This window comes from Lutra lutra, chromosome 5 (genome assembly GCF_902655055.1).
Source record: "Lutra lutra chromosome 5, mLutLut1.2, whole genome shotgun sequence".
NCBI classification, from domain to species: Eukaryota; Metazoa; Chordata; class Mammalia; order Carnivora; family Mustelidae; genus Lutra; species Lutra lutra.
In genome coordinates this window covers 153,262,173-153,280,439 of record NC_062282.1, presented here as the reverse complement: position 1 = coordinate 153,280,439, position 18,267 = coordinate 153,262,173, and the positions used below count along the sequence as shown (strand labels likewise).

Here is an 18,267-nt window from a genome sequence, read left to right as displayed (position 1 = left end):
ACATATATATGTAGTAAACAGTTAATGAATTTTAGTATTTAACTTAAATCTATGAACAGTATGAAACAATTTCTTGCATATATGTTACAAAAAGAAAAAAATCTAGACAAAGAACAGTGTGTAGTGTTCTGCATTTTGTGTAATAAGGAAGGGGAAATTAAACTGTATTTGACCCTTGAACTGTAGTTTGAACTGTGTGGTCCACTTATACAGTATAGTACTGTACTGTAAATGTATTTTCTTAACCTTTCCTCTAGCTTACTTTATTATAAGAACACAGTATATAATACTTACTATAGTAAGGTAATTAAGTGTTAAGGGAGTCAAAAGTTGCACATGGATTTTCGACTGCATGGGAAGTTGGTACCCCTAACCCTCATGTTCTTCAAGAGTCGACTCTAGCTCCGTATTTGCTGATTTTTGCAAAAAGAAATACAGTAAAGGAGAAACCAGGAACTAATGAAAATGAAACAGTGGAGAGGATGCTCAATGGGAGAGGGCTTCTCTGATTAAATACGTTGATACAATGTTCATTTTTGAATCATGTATTTTATATACTCAAAAAAAAGTTAATCATAAAGAAAAGGCATTAAACCTGGACCTTAAACAAACAAATGACCTCACTCTATATAAAATTAGTTACTAAACCAACAATGAAAGACAAAGTTATTTTGGTAACTTGAGCACACTACTCTGACTATACCTACATTAATAGTATTGGGAACCAAGAATTTCCAATATCAAGGGAAAAATAAAATATAAAAAGTATTTTAAGAAAAGTATTGTTTAATAAAACCAAAAACAATATGAACTCATGCTACTTCATATATATATGTATATAAGTATATATGTGTATGTTTATGTATATATATATATACATAAACATACACATATATACTTATATACATATATATATGAAGTAGCATGAGTGTATATATGTATGTGTATATATATATACACATATATTCCCAGTTGTGTTCCTGAAGAACCTAGAAGAAGTGACACCCTAGTATAGTAACAGTGGTTACCACTAGCCCCCATACCTTGCAACTCCTGATGTAACAAGTGATTCAGGCACAAATAAACAATGGGTACTAAAACCAGTGCATAAAAAGTAGTTGGGCAATAGGCTAGTCCAACGGGGGCAAACTATCATTCCGCAGCATTACTAGTTTCAAAGAGAAAGATGTTCCTTTTGGTATTGAATCCAATATTTGCCCATTCCCCACAGATGTGTCTGGCCCTGTCTGCCGGCCTGCCTCTCAGGACCCACTTGCCCTGATGAGGTCCCAGTGATGGTTGTAAAGCTCCAGGCTCCATCTTGTCACCTCTCCTCCTACAATAACAGGTATCTCTGCCTCTGGCAAGGCTGTCATTACACTGGAAAGCTCTACAGAAGCTCCCATACCCAAGTCAAACACAGTGGGACCCACAGAATCCTGACTTTCCCAGGGGCTGCCCAGAGGCACTGGTAACACAATCTGGAAGTACAGGGGCATTTACACACTGTGGGCTTTTTGCCAGAGAACAGCTCCACCCATATGAAACGGTGCCCAGAGCACCTCCAGAGATGCCCCACATGACCAAGTGGGGCTGTGTACGAAACCATGGTCAGCTTGGCAACAAACTATGTTGCATTCATTTTCCCTTTTTTGCTGCTTTAATTCTTTTCTCCCACCTTTTTTGCAGTCATAGGATTGCACCTGTCATCCGACATTAGCATGTGAACGTTCCCTCAGTCTCCATGGGAGTTTCGCAGTCACTTTGTCAACTAAGGCATTACCCTCTGCATCACTATGAGTGGAAAAACCCGATGCATGAACATTCTGAGATGCTTCTGTGGTATTCCTGGAAAAAAAAAAAGTTTAAACCTAATTGAGAGTCTCTAGATCTAACTTCCATTTTAAGGACAATACAGGCTTGAAAGCAAATGTTAAAGAGCACCATCCAGATACAATCAGACAGATGAAGAATGTGTGACTTTCTGTGAGTTATTTGGTCTGGATTCTTGAAAAATCAGCCTCATAGGTCAAAACCAAACAGAAGTTAAGGTGGAGAAAATTTTCCAGATTAACCTCCAGATGGAATCCTTAAACCTTGACTAGATCATAGCAAATTGCATAGAAATCTCTAGGAGACAATGGGGGAAATTTAAGCATGGCTTGGATATGAGTTACGATTGTAGAATGATTGTTAATTTGCTTAGACGTGATAGTGACAGTGGGGTTATTTAGGAGGTTGCCCTTGTTTTGAGGAGATTCGTGCTGAAGTATTTAGAGATCATAAAGGTCAGATTAATAACTTGTTTTCAAAACTGGTGTATTTGGGTATGTTGGGAGGGGGGAGAGAAGGGAAAAAAAGAAGTATGGTAAAACATTAACAACCACTGAATCTAGATGGAAGGCGTTTGTGGTTCTAGTCTTTTAACATTTTTAAGTGTTTTTAAATTGTCACACCAAAAGGTAGGAAGTTATTAAATACCAAAAAACAAAAACAACAAACAAAGCCTAGATAAAATTCAGGATATGTTTGTAACTGAAGAAATGCTTTAAGCTATGTTTTATTTTCCTCAGTTTCAAATAAGCAGCTAATACTAATACAGGGATGAATTCATCTACCTCAGAAGGGATATTCACCACTAAACTGCTGTGCTTTCCAAAGCTTTTCACCTCCTGCATATTTCTAGCAGTGTCCCGGGTAGAAAAATATTCAATGCCAATCCTGTATACTCAAGTTCTTGGCAGAATAGTCAGCAAGTAATACGGAGAGCTGCCTCCTTCAAAAGGCTGCATTTATCACACAAGTTTTGAGTGCTGTGGAGCCAGGGCACCGTGGAGAAATGCTCCTTTAGAGGTAAAGTTTGATCCCGCAGAAGCAGCAGCTGTCTCCCCACGCATTGCTAAACCTGTATGGGATGCAGACCGGAGTGGCCGCTTTCTCCCCAGCCATACTGGCAACAGATGGACACTGATTAACCATTTAATATGCTGAAGCGCACATTTATTTCAGGCTGCCACTGTTAGCACCACCTCTCGACTCACAGAGAAAACTCTTCCCAAACTTTTTTAGTTAGTGGGACCATCTTGTTAAGGCAAACAGTTTTCCATTATCATCACTCTCCCACGCAGAACCTGCCCTTCATTTCCAAGATGCCTCTGGACAGAGGGGCTCCTGGTCTGCTCTCACCAGTCCACTTGGCCCAGGTCAGCCCATCTCCAGGGCTTCCATCCACAATACAGTCTCAGGAAAGGGCTCCCCTCATGTTATATTCATGCACATTACACTGGCTCGGCCATCCTCTGATGCCTAAAGGAGCCCTCCACAAGTTGCATGGTCCTGCTCTGTCCAGAAAGGACCCCTATCTTACCCACGGAATTCTCATGCTACACCAGTGTTAAGATTTTATTTACGGGGCGCCTGGGTGGCTCAGTGGGTTAAGCCTCTGCCTTCGGCTCAGGTCATGATCTCAGGGTTCTGGGATCGAGTCCCGCATCGGGCTCTCTGCTCACAGGGAGCCTGCTTCCCCCTCTCTCTCTGCCTGCCTCTCTGCCTACTTGTGATCTCTCTCTGTCAAATAAATAAATAAAAATCTAAAAAAAAAAAAGATTTTATTTACTTATTTGAGAGAGACAGAGAGAACCCAGAGGGAGAGGGAGAAGCAGACTCTCCACTAAGCAGGGAGCCTGATGCAGGACTTGAACCCAGGACCCTGGTATCATGACCTGAGCTGAAGGTAGATGCTCAACTGACTGACCCACCCAGATGCCTGCATTCTTTCCATCTTTAACAGTAGAACTCCTCAGTGAAGGCTGAACTTGTGGGCACTGCATGAAGTTTCTGTTGCGTAGCAAGCAACCCCAAATCTCAGTGACTTCCCTCCCAAAAGCCGTTTATTTTTCTTGCAGTTTAACAGAGGCAGCTCTGCTTCAGGCCATGAACAGATTGAGGGGGGCTCCGCTTGTCTTGAGCTCTGGCCCCCTTAGCTCTCTGGGGCAGGCTCTTATGGAGGGTGGCAGCTGTGCCGGTGGGGTGGGGAGGAACACAAGAGGCCACTTAAGGCCTCAGCTCAGAACTGACACATTGTCGCTTCTGTCCACATTCCCCTGGCCGGAGCAGAACATCAGTGGAGTAGGGAAGTACTCCCCGCCTTGGGGAAGCTCGCCAAGGGCAGGGAGGGGAGGAACAAGGGCAGGCGCATGACACCTTCAGCCTCAGCCTTTCTTGTAGCTTGATGTGTGCCTGCAACTCAATCCTGGCCCAAGGGGAGCAATGTGCGCAATGTCTAGGCCTTGCACTTGGAGGCACTGGGCATGCCAGGACTTTCCCCTGCCCATCGGCTGAGGACATGGTGGGCTGCAGCCAACCCCGGGCACAGAGGCAGATGGCACAGCCGTCCTCACCAGTCCTACCTCTGGACTGTGGACTGTTGTATGGATGTCATTTACGTTGGTGGATTTTTGCATCCCCTTTCTGGCTTCTGAGAACCCTAGCTAGCTAGCACAGCGCTCATTCACTCAACGAGGATTTACTGAGTGACTTCTTTGCGGCAGCCATTGCTCTAGGTCTGGGAGGAAAGGAGTGTGAACAGAAACAAGGTTGGTCTGTCTGCATCTTGGCCATGGAGGTGGTCACACAAACCCACACACGTGATAAAACTGCACAGAACTAAATGACACACACACACACACGAATACAAGTAAAACTGAGGACCTCCATACAAGATCTTGGTGTTGTACTAATATCGACATCCTAGTAGTGATATTACATTAGAGTTTTGCAAGAAGTCATTGCTCCGGAAACACTAGGTAAAAGGATCTCTGTGTTCTTGCAACTGCTTGTGACTCTAATGATTGCAAGATAAGAAGTTAGAAGCAAAAACATTTGGACTCTGGTGTCAAATGGTGTCAAGAGAAAATCCAGAGAGACTTACTTGATATGAATATTTTATTGAGCCAGGAAACAAGCTACTGGTGAACAGGAAGACTTCGACAGAAAGTGGTTATAGCTGGCTCCCAGCAACTGATAGAGCATGAGGAAATACTTTGTTTCTCTTGCGATTGATTACTAGGAACTGATAGTCCTTCTAGGGTAGAAAAGCAACGGAAGTTTAAGTGTGTGTACGCTATAGATTATGCTGACATGAAGAAAGCTTAATTTTTTTATGACTTTCTTCTTTTTTATTTTTTTAAGATTTTATTTATTTATTTGAAAGACAGAGGTCACAAGTAGGTAGAGAGGCAGACAGAGAAAGAGGAGGAAGTAGGCTTCCCGCTGAGCAGAGAGCCCGATGCAGGGTTCAATCCCAGGACCCTGAGATCATGACCTGAGCCGAAGACAGAGGCTTTAACCCACTTTAACCCACTGAGCCACCCAGGCGCCCCGAAAGCTTAATTTTGATTATGGTGAGAATCAGCATTATCAAAAAATCACGACAGTTTTAGGTTTCAATACATGACTAAGAGTGTTTGGGCTAGGGGTATATTCAAACTGTGGCCTCTACCTTGGTCTTTCTTTAACCATGGGAATTGGAAGATTCAAAAAATTAAAAAGTTGGGGTGCCTGGGTGGCCCCTTTGGTTCAGCATCCGACTCTTAATTTCGGCTTAAGTCATGATCCCAGGGTGATGAGATCAGGCCCCACAGCAGGCTCCGCACTAGGCGTGAAGTTTGCTTGAGATTCTCTCTCTCCCCCTCACCTCTCCCGACATGAGCACACTCACTGTTACTCTCTAAAAAAAAAAAAAGAAAGAAAAGAAAAAAAAAAGAAAGGAAGGAAGAAAAGAAAAATAAGTGAAAAAGTCCCCGATGACAACTTCTGCCTGGCAACAGCCCAGCTCCAACCATCCAGATGACAGCAGCGCCCTGAATTCTGCAGAGCCATTACATAAAAGGAACTCAGGACAGAGCTGCCAGGTAGGAATGCTCACTTTGGACTGGGAAGCGAGAGAGATTTAAAGTTCTTTGTTCCTTAAATAGGGTGTCCATATAACATCACCCACATGGAGACACCTGTGAAAATAATCACAGGGAGCAGGCTGTGTAAACAGATCTGTCAGTTTTACAAACATTGTGTCATTGATTCTCCATGTTCCCGCAGCCTAGCTTCCTCTAACCAACAGAGACTAATGGATGCTGCCTTTGTCAGCCCAGACTAGCCTAGGAAGAGGAAACCAGTAAACCCCAAATCTCAGTTGAGTTAATGTGCAAGGGTTATTTCTTGCTCATACAAAGTCTAATATGGTGCCGGTGGCCCTGTTCCTTCTTTTCGTCAACTCTTTTTGAGCATGAACTCACCAGGTCGCGGGAATGGGGGAAGAGAGAGCTGGAGGATTACAGAAATTTTGGGGGGCCACGCCAGGAAGCAGTTTACATCATACCACCCACCCTTCCTTGACCAGAACCCAGTCACAACATCACCCCTAACTGCAAAGGAGACTGGGAAAAGCCATCCTCCTACGAGCCCAGGAAGAGGCACTCCTTCATGCATGTGTGATTACAGACTGGGAGAGGACACCAGTCTGGCCTCAGCCTCATTACACAGCTCACGACCCCCTGTGCCGTTCACAGAGAAACCGCTGAAGATGCTGGACAGTCGTTCAGTACAGCCTAGAGCCTCGAACCCACCTCACTTTCTCTCTGGGGCTTTCGGTTTGTGATGTACTGGCATTCATCTCCAAGAACACTGTATCCTCCAAAATCTGCAGGCAGGAGACCCAAGGACTAGCTCTGATGCTGTGGTTGAAGTCTGTAGCCCAAAGCTGAAAGAATTCCTCTTGGCTCAAAGGACGTCCATCTGTCTGGTGTACGCATGCCTTCAATTAATTGGAGGAGGATCACCCCCATTATGGAGGGCAATCTGCTTTAGTCCACCAATTTAAATGTTAATCTCTTATCCAGATACACCCTCACAGAAACATCCAGAAGGATGTTTGACTGCATACCTGGGCACCATGGCCAGCGAAAATGACACACGAATTTCAGCCCATCCTCTAAGGCCAGCTCTTAATACTTTATGTTTCTTGTCTAAAGTGGAGGAAAGGGGACAAAGGGTCATGGCTGGGTCCAAATCCCTAATCTTACTCTGAACTCCAGTCTCATTTTTTAAAATATTTATTTTTAAATCAGAGAGAGAGAGAGAGAGAGAAAATGCAGGACTCCATCCCAGGACCCTGGGATCATGACCTGAGCCTAAGGCAGAGGCAGAGGCATAACCAGCCACCCAGGTGTCCTCTCCAGTATCATTTGTAAAATGTGAATAAGAATGTTTACCTTGAGTAATTCTGTAATGATAAGATGTTGTGTCTGTGAGATACCTAGACCTATGACTGACTCCTAAAGGATGGCAATCATTAAGATTTCAACTTGAAAAGAAAGTCCACTAAACATTTTAGGATTCTTTCACAGCTGCTTCTTACTTCTAGGTGACTCTTAACTTTTTTCCATTTTCCCTCTGAGGTTTAGCCGCGTCTCAGCAGGAAGGTCCCTGCTCTCCTGCGGTGTCACCATCCCCTGGTATTCAAGTCATTATCACTCAGCTGTGTCCTACTTTTCCATGAGCCATCAATGAAGACCCATGTAATGTCACATGTTTGAACAACTTACATAGGCACTCCAGAGAAAATCCAAAGGGGAAAGAGAAGTGAGGAAGAATTGCCTTATAAATAAATTGAAAAGGTGGGAGCTGGCAGGAAATGATGCAAGGAGAAAAGGAAATAGAAATCAGCTTTTTGGGGCACCTGGGTGGCTCAGTGGGTTAAAGCCTCTGCCTTCAGCTGGGGTCATGATCCCAGGGTCCTGGGATTGAGCCCCATGTTGGGCTCTCTGCTCAGCAGGGAACCTGCTCCCCCCTCCCCACCGCCTACCTCTCTACCTACTTGTGATCTCTGTCAAATAAATAAATAAAATCTTAAAAAAAAAATCAGCTTTTCTACTAATTTCCTTTGCGTTCTTACACCATTTCGGAAATTAGCATCTACGGGATGACTGACTGGATGAACTGACTCTGATCTTCTCATTCAACAAACCTGCAGACTTCTTTATTGGGGTGGAGTTGAGGAAGGTTTAAACCTGGGCCAAAGCCACATGGGGAACCTAATAAGCGAAATGGTCTTCCATACGTCGAGCATGTAGAACTTACCAAACTCCTCCTTTGAGGATCCTTGGTCCTCTGGTTTTGCTGAATGGCTGAGTGAGCCACTTTCCCAAAAGACCCAGACACATGGGCTTTAACGAGACAGGCCTCTGTTTCTCTTTCAGGTGATAGTATAGTGGGGTCGGGGGGTCAGAGCAATGGTTGCTCTGCTCTACGAGGTCACTGGGCAATGAGGGTGACATCTTGGGCTTCACATTGTCAATATGTGATATCTACCTGTGGGTTCAAGATGCCACTCCAGCTGTTCCCTTCCCCAGCCAGGCGGAAGAAGGCAGAGGAAGCAGAGTGCTAAGAGCTTTCTTTTCAGAGAATCACTGAGAGAGGCCCTTTTACTTCTGCTCATATCCCATTGGCCAGAAGCCTGAGGGAAGCCAGACGGGTGCCCTTCCAACACTCTGCTGGGCAGGGTCTGATTGCTCAGTGGAAGAAGGTGAGACTGGGTGCCTTGGAGGAGCCAGTAGTTCCTGCCACAACTGGTTCTTTGGAGGTGATTCAGTTCTCCCTGGAGAGTCTGTTAGACCCCGCGGGCAACCCCTCAATTCCCCACTCTACAAAAGAGGATCTACTTTTATCTGTTTGGGAACATTATCTAAATTTGTATCAGAAAAAAAATGGCGTTTCTACACGTAAACAAGTTTGAAGACCATTTTAGGGATTAGTGTGCCGAGGAGGAAAAAGAGGATCAAGTCAATGAGAGGCTGAGTTACCCCTCAGAGCTGGTCTGATGAGCAGAACCTGAGGTAAGGGGGTAATAATCCGCCGAGAGCCAGCCATACGTCCTCACACATGAAGCTCATTTGTTTTGCCACCCAATCCCTCTCCCACACTCATACCAAATGGTTCCCAGTCTCAGGAGAAGCTAAGAATCCCAACATTGAAAAATCCCAACTTTCTCTGAATGTAGTCACCAGGAGTGGCGAGCAGAATTGGGGAAGTGGAAAGATACCCATGCAGGCTTGGGCTAACTGGATTTGCTAACTGGCGCTTATGGAAGCTAGGCTCCTACCCTCCTACAGAGACTGGGAGACTGGGACCTTGTCCTCACATGTTGGCTGGAGTACACTAAATTCTTCTGGCAGCTCAAAGCTTTTCCACGCAGGAACTTCCGGGGGCCAGAGTAGACATCCCAGGGACATGACCTTGACCTGTTAGAAACTATGCAAGTGTTTGTTCCAGTCTTTTCATGCAGGGTTTGGACAAAGTGATGACGTGCCAAGAGTTCTTCTGCTGGGCTCACAGCCCAGCCCACTTCCACATCTGGGATCTTTGTGGGCTGGCCCCAGAACAGCACAGCCCTTAGCATAGGGAGACTGAATCAGACCCAGGGCGTCTCTGCTCGCAGCCCCACACATCCCTGACGGCTCCTAAGCACCTCCGGACACAAGCTGGGAGAAGAGGAGCCTCGGGGCCATCACCCATCTTCTTGGTCATCCTCATATTTTTACAAATTAGAATGGGCCTTTAGTCAAAACCTGGGTGCCCAAGCTTCCTGAGCAGCCAAGCGGGGCGCAGGACCCCAGATCACACTTCTGGAGGCGCCTGACAGCTTTGGCTGGGTTGTGGGTTTGAGCTCTGTCTGCAGAGTGTGCTGGGCGGTGGGGTGGGGGCTGGCAGGCCCCAGAGCTTTGTAGAGGCGACAATCCAGGCTGTCTTTGGAGCTCGAGCCCCCTGCCATGTATACCTCACTCCCCAGCTCTTCATACCCCACCTCCAACCCCGGCCCTATCCCCAGAGGATTTTCCTTCTCTCTTTTACACGCGCCCTTGACCCACCCCAGTTGCCTTGTGTATTTGCCGGTGCAGCCTCTTTTTAGCAGCATGTCTGCCTGTAACTTTCTTCTTCCTTTGCTCGGCTAATGCCTCCTCAGCCATCACCCATCAGCAAGAACGCTGCCTCTTCATTATGTCTTTCCCTGAGCCCCCAGACCAGGTCAATCTCTGCTCCCTCCCATCTCTGGACTTCTACCAAAGTGAGGCCCCAGCTCCTGAAGTCTAAGGGTGGAAAGAGGCAGAAGAATAGAGAAGTAGTTTGCTGGCACAGCAGAGTTAAGGCAAGGCTGACTCAGCACTGGGGTTAAGGCCAGCAGGTTGGAAAGCAGAAGTTAAAGTACCAGTGGAGAGGAGAAAGCAGAAGAAGGTGGTGAGGGCAGCAGAGGTGGAGAAGGAGACGCGGTTTAAAAAAGGCAACAAGAGAGACAGGAAACTAGGCCCAGTGAGACAAAAGAAACAGGCATCACAGGCATTCCTAGTGCACCTGCCCTGTGCCTGTTCAATAAATGTTTGAAGGGAGGAGGTGAAAAACTGTGGTTGCCTATTTCAGAGGACCTCAGTCTTCTTAGGGAAGTAGGAGGTTTGGGTCTTACGAAATATGGGCATTAGGAGTCAAGGGCCGATGAAGAAACATTCCATTTGTTGATGGAACAGTTAGGATTGACTGACTATTGAAGGATCAACTACTACAACAAGCAGACCCAAAATGCAAGGCTCTACAATGTCATCTCCGTGCTATAGAATTTTAATTTTTTACTTACTTAATAACTAGGATGGGTGTTCAGGTCAGCGATTACCTAGGCTCCCCATCGTCCAAGGTCCCGCCCGAGAAAGGAGAAAGAACAGGAGGAGCATGCAAAGGAGGTTCCCACAGGCCTGGAAAGCACACACACTTCCACTCACATTCCTTTTGAGAGATCTTACCCATTTGCAAGGAAGACCGGAAAACGTAGTCTAGCTCTGTGCCCCTAAGAGGGAAGAACAGAGTTTGGTAGACAGCCAGCGGTCTTCACTATGGTAGGCAGAGTAATGCACCCCAAAGGTGTGCTAATCCCCAGAATCGGTGAGTGTATTGCCTCATGTGGCAAAAGGGACCTTGCGGGTGTTTAGGATCTTGAAATGAGGGTGTTATTCTGGATTATCCCAGGGGCCCATTGTAATCATGAGGGTTCTTCTAAGTGAAAGATGGAGTCAGAACTGATGCAGCATGAGAAAGACTTGTCTGGCCATTGTTGGCTTTGAAGTTGGAAGGGCCTTTTGAAGATGGAAGGGTATGAGCAGGAGGCAGAGAGCCTGTAGAAGCTGGAAAAGACGAGGAATGGATTCTCCTCTACAGCTTCAAGGAAGAATGCAACTTCCGCTGACATCTTTATCTTGGGCCAAAGACCCCTATTTTGGACTTCTGGTCTCCAGAACGCTAAGATAATAAATTTATATTGTTTTAAGCCACCGAATTGTGGCACTGGGAAACTAGTACAACCACATTCAGTATTTCCTTTTTCCAAACACTACCTATTGCTAGTATGAAGCATTATTTTAAATGCTAAGAAGATAAGACTATGTCTTGACCTTCTACCTTGTGCAATAGCCTACTGACTGTCTCAGGAGCAATCTGGGACCAGTCAGGCTGGTGGACTTTAGTGTGGAGAGGTCCCTGGACCAACAGAATCTGTGTCACCTGAGAATTTTCTGCAAAGTCTTAGCCACACCCTAAATCAGGAGCTCTGGGACCCAGTAATTTTACCAAGTCCACCACATGATTCTGACACTTGTGCAAGATTGAAAAGCACTGTTCTAGGGTGGGAGCACTATTCCATATTGAAGGAGACCAAAAAGATGCAGAAACTCAGCACTGCATGATTCTGAACTGAATATTTTTTTTTCCAAATGACATTACTGGGACAATTAAAGAAACTTGGACAGGGTCAGGACATTGGATGGTCATACTTAGTCAATGTTAATTTTCTGATTTTGATGATTTTGTGGTGGTGTTGTAGAAGATCCTTGCTTGTACGAAATATACACTAAAAGTCTTCAAAGGTGATGGGGTACCTTGTCAGCCATTTAGTTTTCAAATAGTTCAGGAAGAGAAGAAGTCTTACATTGTACTTTCCATTTTTCTTTGAGACAGTTTTCAAGATAAAAAAAAAAAACAGTAGATACCATTTTTAAAATATCAGCCTGTCAAAGATGAAAAATGTCGATAGTACCTAGTGTGGGTGAAGGTGTTCTACCAAGTACTGTTGGAAGTATAAGTTTTGCGATATTTTTGGACAGTAAGTGGATGCTATCAAAAATTTAAGGCAAATTTTGACTCAAGAACTCTGCCTATAGAAATGTAATCTTCAGGGGCGCCTGGGTGGCTCAGTGGGTTAAAGCCTCTGCCTTCAGCTCAGGTCATGATCCCGGAGTTCTGGGATCGAGCCCCGCATGGGGCTCTCTGCTCAGTGGGGAGCCTGCTTCCCCTTCTCTCTCTGCCTGCCTCTCTGCCTACTTTGATCTCTGTCAAATAAATAAATAAAATCTTAAAAAAAAAAAAAGAAATGTAACCTTCAAACATAGCCAATGATATTGTAAGAGTGTTTTGTGGTGATACTTGCGGTAAGCATATCATAAGGTATAAACTTGTCAAATCATTATGTTGTAATCCTCAAACTAATGTAACATTGTATGTCAACTATATTCAGATTTTTAAAAAAAATTTTAAACCGAAAAAAGTGATTAATTTTTATGATTCTAAAAAAAGGAAAAAAAGGGCGCCTGGGTGGCTCAGTGGGTTAAGCTGCTGCCTTGGGCTCAGGTCATGATCTCAGGGTCCTGGGATCGAGTCCCGCATCGGGCTCTCTGCTCAGCAGGGAGCCTGCTTCCCTCTCTCTCTCTCTCTCTCTCTGCCTGCCTCTCTGTCTACTTGTGATCTCTGTCAAATAAATAAATAAAATCTTTAAAAAAAAAGAAAAAAAATAAATGTATCCTTCGGATTAATTTCTGTAAGGGTGGGAAAATATATTTTATTGCAAAACTGCTTATACTAGCAAAAAACCAAAAAACAAAAAACAAAAAACAAACAAACAAACAAAACTGGAAACAACCCAAATATTTATCACTAGGGACTGGGTAAGTTATGGTGTAACTATACAGTAAGTTACTAGGAAGCCTTTAGAGACAATGCAAAAGATGTCTACGTCCTTTCGCAGAAAGGAGAACCACCACATTAATGCATGTATGGTAAGGTTCCTTTCTGTGAAAAATTGGAAGTGAATGTTTGGAAGCAACAGTGCAAGTGCTATTTCAAGTTCACTTTCCTTCATGTGCTCCCTGGTGCTGCTGGGTCCAGTTCCACCAGTGAGAGCCTCTTGTCTGTACAGATTCTTGAAAGTATAAATGCACAGCTTTTTGGTTGGGATTCCAAAGACAGATTGAGTTTAAAATGGCTGTATCCTGACAAGAAAAAAAATGCTCCAGATCTGGTCAGATCTTTGGTCAGAGCCTAGCTGCTCAGGGACCCTGGGCACTGAGGTGAACATCCCTGTGAGGTCCTGAATCCTGCCCACATGCCGTCTTGCTTCTGATAAGATTTTGAAGCTGGTTAACTAAACAAGGAGCTTATTCTAACCCCACAATGGGTGTATGTTTGTGGTACCTTTACACCAGTCTGCAGCCCACTCGAAATACTGCACTTTGGGACTGGCTGAAGAGGTGAGTGGGGATCCCCAGATGGGGGCCTCATTTAGTCCTCAAGACTGTGTTCTGTGCATAAGTTCTAGGACGGTGTTTTTCTGCTGTCCATCTAGGATGGTGTTTATCTGCTGTCCCTTCCCCCTGACTGATCAGGCACTGAGGCACTGTCAGTCTTCAGACTGGTCTCCGTTAAGGGCTGGTGTGCCCAATGGCAGATCTCCCCACAGGCCATGAGAGGGTCAGTCAACCTCCGAGAGGGCTAAGGGGCTGGGGAGGAAGGCCCTGAGTTTGCTCCTCAAGGCCCCACTAGTCAGCACATCCCCAGACAAAATAAACTAGGTAACCACCAAGATTCTAGATTGGGGAAGGGAGGAGTGAGAGCAGAACTGGGAAATGATGTAACTCTTCCCATTAAAGTGGCTAAAAGTGGAGGACGGAAATAAGATCACAGGAAGAAATGCTAGTCAGAGTATTGCTATTATAGTATTTCTGCTGTAACATGTTTTATCTTTATTTTTTGAGGGGGGGGGGGGAAAACCTCCTGATAAAGAAGCTGGGACCTGGGAGTTCTGAAGTTTGTGTTCACTGAAGTGTTTTGTTGTTTTGTTTTTTGTTTTTTAAAGATTTTATTTATTTATTTGACATAGAGAGATCACAAGCAGGCAGAGAGGCAGGAGGAAGCAGGCTCCCTGCTGAGCAGAGAGCCCGATGCCGATGCCGGGTTCCATCCCAGGACCCTGACATCATGACCTGAGCCGAAGGCAGCGGCTTAACCCACTGAGCCACCCAGGCGCCCCTGTTGTTTTAATTGTATCTTCAGAGGACAGGCTCTAAGAAAAAAAATTTTTTGGAAGAAGTGACTTCTGACTGAAAAATTTTAAATACGTAATTGAGATAGCTTCAGGATGACTTAACTATTAGTGAATAACTAACATATGTATCCCAGATATTGTTTTGTGGAAGGAGATGATGAACTTGCGTGATGACAGGCCAACTGAAACAAAATTGGGGGGATGGTAGTGTCCCCTCTAAAAATGTTCCTCCAAAATTATTTACTAAGAGTAGGAGTCTTTGGGAAGGGATTCTTTTTTCCTGTTTGTGTTCACTTTAGACCCCTGGCTTTAGACCACAAATTCTGTAGCTCCTTAATCAAGTTTCCTTTTGCCAGAAGTTAACAAAATATAAAGAGGAGCTGAAGGTAGTGAAAAAAAAAAAATTGTAGAAAGTTGTAAAGCCCAGGGTTGAGAGCTTGGCAGATAGCAGTGTATCAGTCAGATTCCAAGCAGGAAAACAGAAACCACTCTAAGTATTTGGGCAGAGGGAATCTAATGCAGGGAACTTGTGACACACAAAGAGACCAGCAGCAGGGGAAGCCCCTGCCAGATGTCATCAGATACAGCTTTTAAAATAATGTTTGAGAAAAAAAAAGACATGTTTGGAATACTATAAAAAAGGAAACAAATGGAAAGTCTCCAGCTGTAAAACAGAATATCGACTTAATGGCAGATTACACAGCCAATGAGAGACTTAGTGAACTGAAATATATAAAAGTTACATCCAGAATGAAGCCTGGGCAGAGAGGGGGGACAAAGGGATGAAAATGAGAGGGTAAGGTTACTACTTAACTATAGAGTTACGGTGATAAGGTCTAATATGCCTTTGCTGGAGTCACAGAAGAAAAGAGAAAGAATGAGGGCACCCAAACGGCTGAGAATTTACCAAAATTGAAGATACGAATCCACAAATTTAAAAGCCCAAAGGATCTGAAGCAGCATTACTATATATATATATATATAAAATCCACACCCAAACGTATCTTGGTAAAACTGGAGTAAACCAAAGACACAGAGAAAAAAAAACTTAAAGAAGGCATTAAACAGGAAGATGAACCGCTCACCAACCAATATGGAAGTCAGGAACTGGTGGCTTGATGCTTCCACTGGGACAAAAAACACTCAACCTAGAATTCTATTCCTAGGTAAAAATATCTTTTAAGAATGAGGTGGAATAAAGCTATTTTTAGGCAAACAAAAATTGGAAGGTGTTACCTCTAACAGGACAGATTGTTCCTATAGGCTGTTTTTCAGACAAAAGGAAGGAAAATGGCCCCATATGGAAAGTTGAGGAGACAGAGAAGTAAGTAGTAAAGAGGAAGATAAATCTCAATAAATATTTGTTATAGAAAATAATAATACTGTATTTCCATGCATACCCATATACCTTTATATGCACATAATTAACGTTCACAAAAACAACGGCATGTAAGATAACAGGCAAGTGAAGCTGAAGTGTTCTAAGATCCTTCAATGGTCTAGTACGAAGATAAAACTGCCAGTTAACATCAGGCTTTGGTAAATCAAGAATGGATCTTTTAAGTCCTTGGTCAGTAAAGGAGGAGAGAAAGCAATATAACTTCCAAACCAGCAGAGAGAAAAGTAGAATAATAGAATCCTAACGGAAGAATGCTAACCCAATCTGAAGGAAGCCAAGAAAAGAGATAACAGGGATGCCTGGGTGGCTTAGTCAGTTAAGCGTCTGCCTTCAGCTCGGGTCATGATCCCAGGGTCCTGGGATGGAGCCCTGTGTCGGGCTCCCTGCTTGGCGAGAAGCCTGCTTCTCCCTCTTTCTTCCCTTCTCTCTCTGCTCGTGCTCTTTCTCTTGTTTCTCTCTCTCTCAAATAAATGAATAAAATCTTGAAAAAAAAAAAAGAGAGAGACCAAACATAACTTATACCAGGAAAGCAGTGAATAAGATATAAGCCCAAACATAGTGGAAATTATACATGGAAAGCCTAATGTTCCTGTTAAAAGAAGTTACCACATGCTATTTCCAAAAGACACATCTCCAAGAGACACATCTAAGCACATCTTTGGGCTTTTATTTTACTTACTTATTTACTTTTTAAAATTTATTTGACAGAGAGAAACACAGCTAGAGAGGGAATACAACAGGGGGAGTGAGAGAGGGAGAAGCAGGCTTCCTGCCAAGCAGGGACCCCGGGATCATGACCCGAGCCGAAGGCAGACGCTTAATGTCTGAATCACCCAGGCGCCCTATTCTTTGGGCTTTTAAATCTAGTGAAAGAATGAAAAGAATATGCCATGTAACAGTAATTTTAAAAAAGCTGATGTTATTAATATCAGAAAAAAATGGACTTTAAGCAAAAGGCATCACAACAGAGAAGAGGCTTTCTTCTTACAATTTCAATTCACCAGGAGGATATAATAATTCTATATTTACATGCATCTAATAACATAGCCACCAATATACAAAGCAAACTGCACAGATATTTAAGTGGAAATGGGGAACTCCACAATTACCTCATTCATTGACAGAAAAAGCAGCTAAACCATTGAGAGCAGAGAGGATCTGAACAATGCATTACGAAGGTGATCTAATGTGTCATCTAGAGGAGTGTACCCAGCATCAGCAGAACACACATTCTTTCGCAGCACCCATGGAAATTTCACGAGATCAAACACGGGCTGGACCATAAGCAGATCCCAACAGATGTCAAAGGGTAGCAATCATGTGGGGTGTATTTTCTGACCACAATGTGATAATAAAATATAACTAGGAAGTCCTTGTACATTTTAAAAGCGTACTTCTAAATAATCTATGGGATCTGTTGTGATTGTGATTTTTGTTCTTTCTTTATTACACCAGAGGTTTGCCAATTTTAATGCTCTTTCCAAAATACCAACCTTGATTTTTTTTTATCCTTTCTGTTGTGTCATTTTGTTTCATTAATCTTTGCTCTTATTTTTATCTCCTCCTTTTAACTTTAAAAAACAAGACCGTTCACTAGTCAATTTAACAATGATGTTCATATAGAGATTTTCAAAATACAAAATGCTTTTTCACGAATCTTTAAAGCAACCTTGTGAGTTGGGTCATTTCCCTTTTTATAGATGGGGAAATTATAAACAGGAAGAGAAATTCATAGTTGTTGCATTCCCTGGAATGCTGACCCTAAGGTTTACATCCAAGACCAGAGGAACTTTTGTTCCCCTCCAGGGCTTTGCCCTGCCAACCCCTGGATCTTCTCTTATCCTTTGAGATCTTAAGGGACTCTCCCCCCTCAAACAGCCATGGTTAAGATGGTGGAGGCTTGGCTCCTGCCAACCCTTTCTGTATTAATTTCTAGCCTATCTATTGCCAGGAAAACGGGGAGAGGGAGAGAAGCAAAATGCATATAGTATGAGTGGGCAGGCTGCCTAAGCTGAAGAAGCAAGTGTGAAGCAGCGTTGGTCCCAGGCAACACTTTACTGGAGTAGAGCTGGAAGCTTCTTCTGCTGACCCTTTTTCCAGCCTGAAAAAGCAACGCATTTTCGCTTAGAAACAGTGGATTGCTTGCTTAGAAGCAAGATACTGCTGAGTAACCAGATTCAATCGTTTTTCTCGAATCTCATCTTCAGTTGTATCTGTGTGTAGGGTGGTCATTCAGCTCTTTTCTTGGCTTTCAGATGGGACTGCTTTCTACCACCTGACTGTCGGGTCGCTAGAGTCCTGGGACATGGACCACCACATGGTGAGACTCACTTCACACACTTTTATGCTAAAGCTTCTCATTCCAGGCACACTTCTAAAGGCTCTAATAACCCAACTTCTCCAACTCACTTCTTTTTTTTTTTAATTTTTTTTTATAAACATATAATATATTTTTATC

General features: G+C 43.8%; 1 protein-coding gene across 5 annotated transcripts in view; it reads right to left on the bottom strand.

The window, feature by feature from the left end:
* Window positions 1–18,267, bottom strand: part of ZFP62 (ZFP62 zinc finger protein) — a 43,989-nt gene that overhangs the window by 1,708 nt on the left and 24,014 nt on the right. The window contains exon 1 of one of the 5 annotated variants that reach the window (XR_007127589.1): window positions 1,679–1,845. The exons of the other annotated variants lie outside the window; for them this stretch is intronic. The gene's annotated coding sequence lies outside the window, so the exon portion shown is untranslated. Of the gene's footprint in view, window positions 1–1,678; window positions 1,846–18,267 lie in introns of those variants that run through there. 5 annotated transcript variants of the gene reach the window in all.